Below are 14,663 nucleotides of genomic sequence, written 5' to 3'. Positions count from 1 at the left end.
GCCTTAAAGTGCACGTGAAAGGCGCGACGTTCTCACACGTGCAGAAAAGCGAAGTGAGAATATATAAAGTAAATCAAATTTAAATATGTCACTGGTGTTTGGATGCGGCCTCTTTCGAATAGCTTGCTTAGGAACTGAAGAAATCTTGTTTTTCTTTGCTTCTTGAAAACACCTACGCAATCCTGGGACAGCACTCATTAGCAGTGGAACTCGCGTATTTTGGTTGTGTAGTCTTCTCCTCAGTGTGAAGAAAAGTTGCCCGCGAGTACAACGACATATATAAATATTACAGGTCACTGGTATTGCAGTGCACAGCATTTCTCATTACCTAGTCGCTAAAGGCATCAGAGCGTATAGCGCCATTTCATACAGGAGTATGAGTGCTTTTTATTTTATCTGCTACTTGTGTACTTCATGGCCACCAAAATGATATATTGAAATCCATATGCCCACTTTAGTTATTTGCCGAAGCCATCTAGTTCTTTTTTACTCGCGCCCTCATCATTCTCGGTACACCTGCTAAATGAGAGTTACAAAAGGGCTTCAAAACACCACCTCAGCCCGGCTCTATTTGGTAAGCTGTTTTAGAGCTAGTCAAACAAAGTTATACGCGTGTCTATTTTGGATTACCATGCCACTGATTTTGTGTAATGTTTTTTTGTTGTTTCTGCAGTAGCGTTGAAGCGAAGTGTTTGTTTCGAGATGGATACGAAAACCCGCCTCAAACAATGCCAAGCTACGAGCAGTATCCAGCACTACAAGATGAAAGACGTAATATGTGCCAGAAAAGGCTGATGTCTGATCAACGCATCGAGCGAATTGAGGTGTGAAACTTTGGGACGGTGAATGGTGAAGAATGTCTATTATACCTGACAATATACTCATACAAGTTTTGCAGTAGAAGCTTTACAGTATTGGGATATTTGCTGACGTGACTATTTATATAAAAGACGTATTAAATATTAGCTTAAAAAGAGCTCTTTTCCCTACTCCGTTCTAAAAAAGCGCCCGTCTTCTCTACTCACTCTCCCCTTGATTTTCACATTATTACGCTTTTGAGGCGGTTTCTATACATTTGTGTGCAAGAACTTCTTTTAGAGCGCAGCTCTTGGGCGCCCGTTCCTACGTTGAGCGGCGTCGCCGTCGCCGTCAGTAGCGTAACCGATAGGCATGGGAAACTAAAATGAGAAAAAAAAACATACAGGTTCGATTGCGATTTCAGCCCGGGCCATCTGCATGGCAGTGTATTCTACCACAAAGCCACGCTGGTGCTTGAAACTGATATGCAAAAAAATCAGCACAAGTGTCATGCCAGGCAATAAATCGTGTTAACGAATGTAATACAGCGTGGTAGAAGAGTAAAATAACATCCAGTCATCACACAATGCTAATTGTGCAACATGTGTGGTTTATTGCTTCCCACCCACTTCAGAGTGCTCAGCCATAATTCTTCAGCGTAATCATTCACATGCAGAATCAACAAAGTGCACATCATACTGTACAGATCTGTAGCGGATACCCCGCTTATCCGCAGAAAGACGAATAATGGGATCCTACTTCACGAAAATTATTATTTAAGGCGTAAGGGATACCTTGCGGACAGCCAGAACTTCAAACACAGTTGGTCTTGCCCCAACACGAAGCTGCGCTCAGAATTCGCGTTGGGCAGTAATGTAATTGTCTGTTATTTTTTGCTCGTTGTGTGGACTGGCGGCTCAGAACAAGATATATTTAGGTTTGGATGGTTTGGAGAACCTCCTACGTAATCAATGTGTCTTCAGTTATCCTAATTTTGCAGTGTACTGTTACTTATGAAGTACTACAGCTGAAGGCACTACCATTCTAAAAAGAGACAGGGCGTGCGAACACGTACCAACTAGCTCAGCTCTCTGTTATTCTAAGGCACTACCATGTTTGACGAGTGGTTCGACGTGCCCCTTTCTGTGGGCCACGTCAAAAGTATCATTTTTCTTTGCTCGCAATGAATATTAACGAAAAAAAAGATGCACTCTGTTTCTAGCATGACATTGCATTCTACTTTTTGCAAAAACAGTACATGTATGACTTGATAATTACATAAATTTCAATTTAATCGATATTGATTACTGTGAAACTCACATTTCAACCAGTTATGGCATTATTTTTCCTGTAATAGAATTTCCAGTGACTTGAGATACAGACAATTTCAGATACATCGCGCCTCAGGGGGTAAAATCATCCATCAATTTAACCCATTTTGAGGATGACAGTTGAATAGCCTGGCATTGTCTTAGAACATACAGAATTTCCTGAATGTGTATTTGGGGGTCACTAATATTCGCCATGGTATCAGGCCTCACAACACTTTATCATTACCGGCTAATGCGCTAGGTCTAGACTGATGTGGTAGTATAGCAACGCACGGCTTGCCAATAGCCATGCTATTCATTGCATCTGTTTCGTACGATATTGCTAATATTTTTCCTCTGCGCTGTTTCTGCATTTTATTTTGCTATATAGACCATAAGCGTGTGCTACTTTGGCTGCCACACTTCATTTACTTCAACGACAGATACAGCGAGTGTGGTTTACATGCACGATGAAGACGGCACGCACTGCAACATATATAATCCCACAGAGGTAATTATTACTTGCCCGTATCATCTCCATTTATTAAGGGGAAAGCCTTACGTGTGTTATGCGAACGTGACCTCGAAGGAAAAGAAGGTGAGAGTCGCGTACGCGAAGTGGAGAAAACTATATCACGTGACCGCGGCGGTTGCGTGTTTACATTGTCTGTGCGGCGTTCGCGTGACTCATTCTGATGACGGCTATGGAGTAACGCGAATAGGGCGCTCTGTGGAAGACACTGAGCCAGGGCCTAGTGCATTGTGTCCACGGCATAAGCAATGTATACTTATACCTTGCACCATGATTGTGTCGTAGGCCGAAGACGTATGCAGCTCCAGAGGGGGCTCGACAAACACGAAACGAGGCACCACCAGCCAAATGCCTCGTCCGATTATGAAGAAACCTTTAAGTTTTTTTTAATTCAGCGGCACTCAGGCTTTCACCTTCGAGTCGACTTCGTGATAGTATAACATGTTCTCAAAATTTTTTACCACGAAAGTGTGTTATGCCAGAGTCCACCAAGATTTTAGTGACGTATTTCCGTCCCGGAAATGGCGTTGATAAAATGGACGCTAAAAGATGAGAAATAAAACAACTAAGAGAAAGGTCCCCAGCCGGAAATCGAACCAACGAGCTCTTGGTCCACGACAATATGCGCCCTGCACTCTACCGACTAAGCTAAAAAGGCAGATGCCGACGTCTGTGAGCGGTGCAGTGAAGTAATGCGGCATGACGCCTACTAGCACCGACAGAGAAGGATTCGGCGACGACGCAGTTAAAGCACGGCGTCTGAGATTGCGCGTTGACACATTGGCCAGCGGGACAGTGGCCAGCGGGACGTGGAACGCCCGCGCGTGTTGGCGGCTCGAGCTATCAGCCTCTGCCTCCCGCGTTGGTGAAGTGAAGTGTGACAGTGTATGCATGAGCACAGGCAAAGGTTACCCCATTAGTAGGGAGCGCACACCGAGCAGTTATCCTTCTCAAGTAACGACAATTTGAAGAAGTGCATATTGAGTACCAGTGTTTACTATGTGCTTACTGATGTTATCTTTTCGCGGGATTCACGATACACTGTGTCCAGGTATATGTTAAAAACTTCAGCTACCACAACGGTTAAAGCGTGATCATGAGCGTTAGTCATCGCGAGGGAGATGTGCCACTAGGCGTTAACTCAGGTAAATCTACGTCAAACGGTGCTATAGTTGCCATACACCTATAGGCAGCGTGAAAGCACTACACAATAAGCACTACTTCTGTGAACACACGTTTCACTTTCGTGTTATACCGATTCCTATGACGGAGCGATGAGCCATGTTTCTTTTGGGCTTCCATACAAAACACAAAAGCTAAGGGTAAGGAATAAAGCACTTCAATTTCGAGAGCGAAAAATGCGTATTCGGGGCAGCTAGTCATAGCATATATTTGTGCTATCTCACAAATTACCCAATATAACCGTCCAATAATTTTTTTATATTTAAGTATGTGTTTACTTTGTAAACCAACGTGGAAGGCATATGTCTTTCTCAGAAATTTACTATTAAATGTGTATCACGTCAACTGTTTTTCCCACCAGCTAATCAGCCCTACAAGGAAAAAGTAACTGTTAACCATGCCATGTTTGTTCTCGGCAGAACCGTCGTATTTTTTTTATATCTCCATCGTACCTGCCATAGATCGCCTTCAAACTTCTGCAGCTAGACGTTCGAACATTCTCATTTTCAACAAGCGTGCTTTTTTTTCACAATAATGCTGCATGCCGGACATGAGCCCTCTTCAGTTGTGCTGCCAGTATACGCACTAACTTGGTCGAGATCTAAGTATGATGGGCGTGGTAGGCAGGCATATTGGATGTTTAGATGCACATTGATTGACACATTTTTTTCTTCCTGAATTTCGCTATACTTTTCTGACGGCGGAACAATGACCACGCGAGGTAGATAGCTCTGCCATGCATTATTTCGCGCAACCAGAAAGAGGAGGGTCCCTATGTTAAAGGGACACTATAGGCAAATAACAATTTATGTCAAATGAAAGCTCAATGTATGACAACGTCTAAAACGGCAGTATTATCAACACCAGTGCCCTACTTACCGAGAAATTAAAATAAATATATCACACGATGAGCGCCACGAGTGGGACATTTTGCAAGTGATCCCGATGACGTGGGAGAGTCTGAATACAATGAATCACTAGTAATCAAACTAGCTACAATTAACTAATATGCCCCCACCTCCCCAAAGGGAATCGTGAGGAAATGCGAATGCATTTTCTCACGATTCACGGCGTAGTAATTTAATGGCGTAAATTAATGTGCACGGCATAGTAATTTTAATGGCGTAAATTAACGACGAGACCAGGATTTGTACCGTAACCATTTATTTACACATTCATCAGCACCTGTTTGTGTTGTCATTGTACCTGACGGCCATAATCTCAGCCTTGTGGTCGCCGTTGGCGTTTCACAGCGGTGTCTCGAGCACACATTTCCGGATGTTCTTGAGAGGCGACCAGCCAGCGAACGGTCGAGAGTGAGGCGCGAGCGGACGGGAGAGTGGGGCGCAGGGAGGAGAGAGAGCGAACGGCGAGAGAAGGAGCGGCGAAGCACTGCACCTACTTTCTCCTACACTCTCTCGCACCACATGCTCCAGTTGCTAGGGGGAGGATAAGCGCGCGCGCCCGCAGCTGTTGCTATGGGAGAAGGAGTGAGAGCGGAGAGATAACACCAGCCGGCGTTTGGAAGACAGATGCGCAACTCTGCTACCTAAAGGTAGCATATACAGTAACTCTGCGTTGCGTGAGATATCAGCGCCATCTGGCATACGTCGGGAAACATGAGCTTTTACAGAGAGTTTCCTTCTTCAGTGGCAGAGGGCATTCGTCGCCGTCTTGTATTTTCAACGCCGCATTTTCAGCGCAGCCGTCATTTTAAGCGCAGCTTAAGAAACTATAGGGTCTTTAGAATTATGTATCTATGTATTTTCTGGTAAAGGAACACACTACCTAATGCTTACGTAGTGATGTTGCGCCTCAGTTATGCGTAATGTTTGCTTTTTGATTGACAATGTACGCAAGTATGAAATTACAAACCAGTTCAAGATGGCTGGCCCTTGGGCAAGTGGTTCAACTTTTGCCGGTTGGCTGAAACGGGTGACAGACAGATAAGCAGACAGACCAAAATTTCTGCAGTTGTGTTCCCCAAGAAAGACTGTCGTCTTTAGAAGAACCTCTTTGGCGTTGCCATGGGCAACGGCGCGCGTGGTTCAAAAGTTCCGTTTGCGCCGGACTGCGCTTCGCCCGGCGCCCTGCTTCGCGCACGCGGTCGCGTCTCAGTGGTAGTTTTGTTATCGCGTACTGCCGAGTCTGTTTTGCACGCTCGTGAAAGTCGCGACACAGAAAGGTCGAAGAAATACCAAGGTAAATGTGAATGGTAGCGAAGCTTCCATAGAAGCCCATACGTTCAGAAAATGGCTGCTCATCAGCTGCTCATGGGGCTTAGCGCCATCTGTGTGAGGAGGGAACACTTCCGGCGGAACAAAAAATAAAGCGGATGTGACGCAATATCTGGTAAAAAAGTGACGTCATTTTGTTGGTACTAGCGCTAAATTTGACCTCAAAATGTTTTTCTTAGGCCCCTGATCGCTAAGGACTCGCGCTACGGCGAGCCGGCAAGCCCTTGGCGAATGCGCTTGAAGCCAACGCCAGCTAAACTAATATCGACCCGTGACTAAAAAGCGGTGTTTAAGTGTACCGTCGTGCAATTCGCCTTGGTTTTACCAGGAAACTTTATTCTCTGAGCTTTTATTCTGCGTTTGTGTCATCTTCCATGGCGTGAATGAAGTAGGCAACAGCGTACCTCTCATGTTTGCAGTGTTGCTTATTTGCTTCGCACATGCGCAGGGGACTTAAAGAGCGCATTGCATGTGTCCTTCAGTTCTAACGAGAAGAAATGACGCCTGGTCACGCCAAAATAATGATATTTCAGTTTTATTCAATGATCACAATAACGCAATTCAACACACCCTACACAATGAGCAACAAATGTCATAAGAAGTAGAAAAAGTGCGTACACTACGTGCACTATGTTTTGCCTTTTGTTCCGATAAATTAACCTTACGCGTAACGTATCAAGACATTCGAAATGTAGTGACTGTAGCGCGACAGATAATTTAGCGATCTGCTCACCGATAAAAGGAAATATATTAGTCACCGCGTGTTCACGAAGGAAACTGGGCAGCAAGAATACTGATCCATGAAAATCCAGCAAGCACACTACTCCGAACCGTTGCCCCAGTGTCTTATCTAGAAGAGAGGGCTCGCCAGGCGTACGCGTGCTGCTATTGCATCCTTGGAATAGCACATCGTTTCCGCGAGTACCGAGGAAAGCGTTCGGCGTGAAATGTTAGCCGCCTCGTGCCGTTGTCCGTTGAACACCGTAGCCAACACGTTCACCAACGATGAAACGCACCTCGCAACTTCGTGCACACCAAAGTCAAGTTCTCACCACAATAATTCACAGAACGCATGCAAGTGCGAAACACCAGAACACCTGAGGGGGCGTGTCGCCGCAGAGGAACTTACGAGCGCGCCACGCCTTTCCATGCACCGCAAGGGCTGCACTGAATGACAGGGGGCGCTAAAAAAAAGGTATTTCGTAAGAATTAAGCACTGTCGTACATTCTTGGCACATTGCTCCTACATAATATTGTTCGGGAAATAAATGTAATTTGTAAAACATAAAGATTGCTTTTTGTGTGAATAACACTTGGTTTTTCGCTATTAGCGTTTGTTCCCTCCAAATATAGTCGCGCTTCAATCGCAGCACCCATAACTCCCGTTGCTGGTGTCGTTGGCAATAGGTTCTGAACCGTTTTTCGCCCGAAGCTTCGCGACCTATTTGAATCGACCTTCGAAATACCGCATGCATGCGATGTTGCCGGATGCCCGAATGGTGCACGCCGCCGCGCAGTAAAGGCGGGCAACTTTGGGCGCGGCAACAGTGACGTGCGAAATACCGCTTTCAGGCGGGTGATTTGAAGTACGCTAACGCGATGCGGACTACTAAAACGTGATTTTATTTCAAAATAAGTACTTCCTTGGCATAAACGTAGCACTACGAGGTTTCTGTACCGCTATTTCCACAATCAACGTCGACATAATATTTGCCTTTAGTATCCCTTTAAGAAACATGTACAGTGCTCATGGATTGAAATAGGACGTTCGGAGCGCGTACCCGCCGGTACATGCAGCGCCGCTCGTGGGTGCTCATGGAACCAAGGTGTTGCATTCTGGTATAGAGCGAGCGGGAGACCATCTATGCAGCAGAATTGCTCCTTCCGATCGCCGACGAGCCGGCCTATAGTTCACCGTCACTACACTGCCAGCGTGGCATTGCAACGCTTGCGCGGTTTCGTATCCCAACTGAAATGACTCGCCAGTGCGCACCCCCTATATTGCCGGTGAGAGCAAAAGACGCTCTCGTTACATGAGCTTCGGTGATGCCGCACGTATGCTGTGAAACTAAGACACAGGATTGAGCTTAGAGATTGCGTCTTAGAGCGTGCATTTAAGCATTGCATTCTGCCAACATTGAAGTGCAGGGCCCACAATATATCGTACGGCTATCAATCGCTGGGACAAATCGCGCTGCAGTAAAATATAGTCTGTGTGTTTCCCGCTTTCGTGACCCACGTTCGACGGGCCCAATGTGCATCGTGTCGCAAGCAGTGGCCGATGAAGCGTCGACGAACACGTGTAAGGCGCAACCGCTTAGCCGAATCCGGTGTATTACTGCACAGCATGTGGCCGCATAGCCAAAGCGCGTCTAACGAGAGCGTCCTCTGCTCCCGCCGCAAATAGGAGGTGCGCACTGGCAGGCCATTTCGTTTGGCATATGAAAGCGCACAAGCCTTGCAGCGCCACGCTGGCAGTGTGGTGAACTGCAGGCCGGCTCGCTGGTGACCGGAAGGAGCAATTCTGCAGCGTAGATGTCCTCTCCCTCGCTCTATACCACAATGAAACACCTTGGTTCCACGAGCACCCAAGAACGGCGCTGCACGTCCCGGTGGCCACTCGCTCCGAGTGTCCTATTTCAATCCGTGGGCACTGTACGTTCAGACTATTGTATGTCTGAAAGAAGATACGAAATAAGGTCAAACAGGAGACGCATGCGAATAAGCGCAGTGAGCTCACAACAAATGTGAACAGCGAGATTCATTCCGAAACCCAAGAGAATCGAGATAGGCGTGAGTTAAGATCTGTGCAGGCTGGTAGGAGGCTAGGCGTTTCCCGCTACTAAGGATGCCTCTTGCAACCAGGGAGGCTTGCAACCAGGGAGGCTAACTTCCAAATCAAAAACTGTTTATTAAAAGGCAAGATGAGATGGGATCAACATACATGACTGTCCAGGGGAGGCCGATGTCCGGCCCGCACTCTGCCCGCTGGCTCACTCGAGCCAGAGTTCGGCTCGGCGAACTTAACTGCGTGGCACAAACCAATATAAAGATAACCCAAAGCGTAGACAAAGCAGGTCGATTAATGTGAGGAATTGTCTGATGAGTGCTATCAGAGGTAACCTGACCAAATATGAAGGACCACCACCAACAGCTCACGCACTCTATGGTTGTACTAGCATGGCAAACTTATCCTTCTACAGAAGGTCGATTCTTTCAAAAAAGAATTAACTTTCTGTAACGGTTACGCGGATCCAATCATTCCGTGTTTTTCTAGCTAAAAAAAATCAGCGCCACCGCATCATCGGCACGCGGTCGTGCGTACACTCGATTTAGAGAAACAATCAATAGTCTCTTGATGTCACAAGTGTTTGAAGGCTCTCTACATCAAAACCAAACGCCCCACTATCTCTGCTTGCCGTGGCCGATGAGGGCGTCAGGGCGCGATGAAATGCGAAGACGTCACGCTGCTATTGCAATGGAATTTTCTCCTAGCCTGCTAGTTTTTCTGCCAAACACTTGTTATTTGCATTTTGGATGAATTAAAGAATGAACATCGACTTATCGGGTAAAACAAATGACGATTAGCGTGTCAAGCGGGGTAAACTAATATTTGGGCACTTCAGGCTCAGGCGACTTTACCAACATTGATCTTAGCGCCATCTTCTATATAGATGCACAATGGTAAAGCTGAAGGCGAAGGAGCTCAGCTGCGACGATAATGACCGTATATCTCTTAGAAACTTGTTCACGTTGTTCCGGTAATTCTGAACTCATTACCTTCTGCTTTCCTCAAAAAACATGAATAGCGCTTCCGCTTGAGGTTATTGGTTCTTCCGTTACGAAAGTAAAGGTAAAAGGCACCGCCCTGGAAATGTGGTATGCGCGGGTTCGCATCTCGGATGAGGAGGAATTTTTGGTCAGCTAAAAAGCTTTCCGTACGAAATATCTGTATGCATTGACCTAATGTTTTCGTTTTTTCTTCAAGCGCCTGGGGAGGAGGGAAGATTCTTTCTTCTTCATAACCATTATGAATCTGTAACGTTGAGCGTTAAACACGGAGCAAAGAAAGAAGACGGCGACAAACTCAGAACGCGTACTACAAAGATTTATGTTTAAACGAAACAACATGGCACAGTTTACATCAGGTCGCAAACATTGAGCATGAAAACAAAGACTCCATCACAAAGAACGAGCGTAGACAGAAACTTCGCGTGGCACACAGATAGGCCCCGACGTTCATTCGTTGTGGTTTTGCATTTGCTGCCATGTGCAATGCTGTACATGGCAAGCTATAAATAATATTGCGTTCTTGTCAGGCAGTGTTCCTACCTTGCGCTTCGCGTGTATCACTGTATTTCTTCTATTGTCGGCGGTTTACGTGCAACGCTACACGTTCAACGATAAATCTTACATTTACTGACACTCGGAGGTTATTTCAGCACATGCAGATTTAAAGAATTGTTCATACCATGCGTATAATGAAAATAAATACGAACGCTGTAATGCCTGAAAATAGTACATTGAAGATTTCAAACTAATGTACATTTGGATATTTTTAAGCCATTTTTATCGTGGAGACATTACGCGTTATTTCAAACGGTGACCACAATACTAATTCCTGGGGTTTTACGTGCAAATACCACGATATGATTATGAGGCATAGCCTTGTGGAGGGCTCCGAAAATTTCGACCTAATGGGGTCTTTAACGTGCACATAAATTTAAGTACACAGACCTCTACCGCTTTACTTCAATGCAAATGCGACTGCCGCGATCGAACCCGCCCCGTTCGAATGGAATGTTACCCCACCAGCTTGCTGACTTCATTCTGTTCAGTAGACTTAAATGCGACTTTTCTATTGCAGAAATGCAAGAATGGGAAATGCGTCCCGGAAACATAAGATTTTCTATGAACTCAAGAAGCAGACATTGATGCACTCACGTTTCTCTTGCTTCATTAAACAGAGTATTATTTTCTCCTTGACCGACCTCTTCGTGAAGCACGTTTGGGCTTTCAGTGGTTACTAACATATCCGCTCACTTTACAATTCTTTGACAGCTTAATACCGTGAAGATTTTACCCGTGTTAAACATAATTGTCTATGTGTAGGGCGGAAACAACAGCGAACCCAGTGAATGAAGACAGTAGTGAGACAGCGTAGCTACACAGTGCGTATTCAAAATGCTCATTCATGCCGTTAATTCTATACAATATGCCAAAAAAGGTACCGCTAAAGGAGCATCCCTCATAAGCTGTTTCTTATGTTCAACATTGTTTAGAGGAAACAGTAGGTCTCGAACACCGGCCTCTACATTGTGCCACTTACCCTATCATAATTCTTATTTTGAACGCAATGAAATGTTCCAACACAATTTTTTCGAGAGAAACTGTATACCTCCAGCTCCATATCCTCCGCATGCGTTCCCCAGGGGGTTGGGGGGAGGGTCAATAGTGGCCGCTTACGTTCATATTGGCTTTGACGGCGACACGGCCCGTCTACAGCGACGGAGGCGGTTAAGAATTAGGTTGATTCATACAATTTCTTTGTTTGTAGGTGAATAAGATACCGATGACTATTCGGCCTCACGGTTCAATCAGATTAAGGGGTGTTCGCTGTTACCAAACAGTGAGTAAAATGGTTGCTAATGTAGATTAGCATAACAAAGTTATACTTACAAGGATGTCAACAAGGACGGCAAAGTCATGGCTCGTGGAAACATTGATAAAACAGGTTAATTACATAAGCCTTCGCACAACAATGGCGACTTCCGATTTGGTATTGCTGCTGATAGGATGAGCGCTTTTGGAATTGTGATGTCTTAGTCATGAAATACAGCTACCCGTTTATAGCATACACTGGCGGCAGTCTCAGAGTCATTGCTATAGATTAGCATTCAAGCATTATTGCAAAAGCTTTCAACCTCTGCTGTTACTTCCTGCGAGTTAATAATGGAAAATGTTGAATCGATTAGGGCTATTAAATGGAATACACTTTAACTTCATATTTGAGCGACATGTCGGAGGGATCAAGGACAGACAAAACAGAAACACCAAAGCAAACAAAACAAAGACTACCAGCAGGCGGCCCCTATGGTGGGAGCTCTGAAGCTTGCCTTATCTTGTCCTCAACCACAAAGCACGAATTTTCTTTGACCATACATGCACATCATACATGGAACATTGGAGGTCTTCTCAGAAACCCTGACGACGGTCAAGAATTCTACAAGAGGAGATTCGAAACGTACTGTGCCTAAAGGAGATCAATTACAATTGCAAATTGCAAAATTTTTTGCACGGTATGTCACTATCCGTAAAGATCGCGATGAATAGAGAGAAAGAGAGAACAACTTTATGAAAATGCCTGCATAGACAATTAAGCTCCCTCCACGCAGGCAGGACGAGCTTTCATCGATGAAGCTTTGGCATAAGCCATTGGTGGTGGATTTGTAGAAAGTCCCGAAGCAGTAACTGTTCGAGCTGTACTTTTAAACAAACTCTCATTTGCTCACTTTACATACCTCCTATGATGTGCTGCATTAACACGAATTGCAGTCTTTAATAGCTGAATGACTGAAAGATTTTCGTCTTTGTAATTTCAGTTCACACACATTGCAGCTTGCGCAACGACCCTCGCAGCGACACAATTTTTACATCTCTCAAATTAAGCCTTTTGTAAATTTCTTGACCTGTTTTCCAGGCTCGACTTTTACTGTTTCATGCATGCTGCTGTTAATAAAAATATGAAAGGAGAGTCTTCGGTATGTTGTACTTTTGTTGTGTGCGTCTTCTGCTCTATGTCCTGTCGTTTTTTTTTTTTGTTCTTCCGTGAAGACATTAAATTCCCTGCGGAGCACCCCGGGTTTAGCACCGAGTGTAATTGTCCAGAAGTTCCAAGGTACCCCATGCAAACATAAAACAAGATAAAGGCCTGCGCTGAAACCGCAGCACAGTCACAGCGAAAGCTGAAAGAGCGGCGTTTCTAGAGCGCCATTGTAAGCGCTCTTGGGGCTACTAATACAAGTACACTAGCAAGGTACCCGCTACGCCATAAATCACAATTTTTGTGAAGTTGGGAAGCACCTACTATGCCATTATTCGTCATTCTGCGGAGAAGCGAGGCAGCAGCTACACGTCTGTAAGGCATTATGTGTACTTTGTTGACGCGATGACTGATGGCGATGAAGAAATATGGCTCAGCCCTTTGTAATGGGCTGGAAGCTTTAACCGGCCCACCAGTTATGTAATTTGCATTGGGTGACGCCCGGTAGCTATTTCCCTCTCCCGCCGTGCTGTATAACATGCGTTGACGTGAGAGAGAGAGAGAGAGAGGGGGGGGGGGGAAGAATTTTATTCGGACCCCGAGAAAATGGATCATGAGCTTATGCGCTTCCTTGGCAACCAATACAAGTGCACTTGCGAGGAACCCACGACGCTATAAATCATTGTGAGTTTTGAGAAGTAGGAAAGCAGGCATTACGCCATTTTTCGTCATTCTACGGAGAGCCGTGGTACCAGCTAAACGCATGTAAGGCATTATGCGCACTTTGTTGATGTTGTGCCTGATAACGATGAAGAATTATGGCAGAGCACTTTGTAATGGGTTGGAAGCATTCAACAACCTTCTCGTTGCGCAATTCGCATTGTGTGACGCCTGGTTACAGAATTCGCGTTGTGCGACACTTGGTGCTTATTTTACTCTTATACCACGCTATAATGCATATGTTAATGTGGTTCTTTCCCGACATGAAGCCTATATAGGACCTTTTTGCAAAGCAGTTTCAAGCCGGCATGGCTCAGAGGTACAATATTTGGCTCCCACACAGAGGGCCCAGGTTCGAACCCTGTTCCATCCTGGAATTCTTTTCTTATTTCTTTTTTTTTTTCTTATTTCGAGCGATAGTGGTTACGGACACCGGAGGGTGCTGCGGCGGCGCCGGCGGACAACTACGGCGCCAAAAACGGCCGCTGAAATGATCTCATAACAGGTTTCGCTGTAAAAAAGGATGTGTTCATGGTTGTATATAATAAATATGATATAAGCATATGAGTCTGCTAAGGAAAAGGGCCAGTTGAAGGCACGGATGTTTAATTGCACCTAATTTAATTGTGATAGGTGCGTATGTAGGCATAAACTACAGAAAGGAGCACTCTAGTTCGCCTTAACTTAGACAATTGATGCTTGGTGGTACGTAGTACCTAAGCGCAGTGCCAGGTGAAGCACGTCGAATCAATAAACAACCTTAATTAAGGGCCTCATTGGACTGTAGAATTAGCCCACAGCTAGATTCGTGATGTAATCAGGAGGCGGGCGTTTGAGGGTGACGACTCATCTCGATCAGTCGTTCAGTAGAGGACCAATAGTGTGCCCCTTAGTAAAGGGCGCGGAAAGGGCTGGCATCACTCCTGTAGGGCGCGCGTCCCCTTCTCCCGGTGGCGCTCGTTTGCGCTCCGCCGCGCACAGGCTCCGTGGTGACGACAGTGCCGGGTGGCGTTTACGTGCGCTTCGCGCGGGGCTCGCTTGGCGGCGTGCCAGTCTGCTCCGCTTTACTGGTCGCTTCGCGCCATGGATAGAGTGACCTAGAATAGGGGGAGTGTCCAAAG

General features: G+C 45.6%; 1 long non-coding RNA gene across 1 annotated transcript; it reads left to right on the top strand.

Annotated features, from left to right (window-relative positions):
• The first annotated feature begins 679 nt into the window (after window positions 1-679).
• Window positions 680-11,028, top strand: LOC125759733 (uncharacterized). Its single transcript, XR_007417370.1, has 3 exons — window positions 680-824; window positions 2,500-2,619; window positions 10,927-11,028. It is a non-coding gene; the product is annotated as an uncharacterized LOC125759733 (long non-coding RNA).
• Window positions 11,029-14,663: the final 3,635 nt, after the last annotated feature.

Source organism: Rhipicephalus sanguineus, chromosome 8, assembly GCF_013339695.2.
Source record: "Rhipicephalus sanguineus isolate Rsan-2018 chromosome 8, BIME_Rsan_1.4, whole genome shotgun sequence".
Lineage (NCBI taxonomy): Eukaryota > Metazoa > Arthropoda > Arachnida > Ixodida > Ixodidae > Rhipicephalus > Rhipicephalus sanguineus.
The sequence above is the reverse complement of the archived record's forward strand: the minus strand, read 5'-3'. Positions and strand labels throughout refer to the sequence as shown.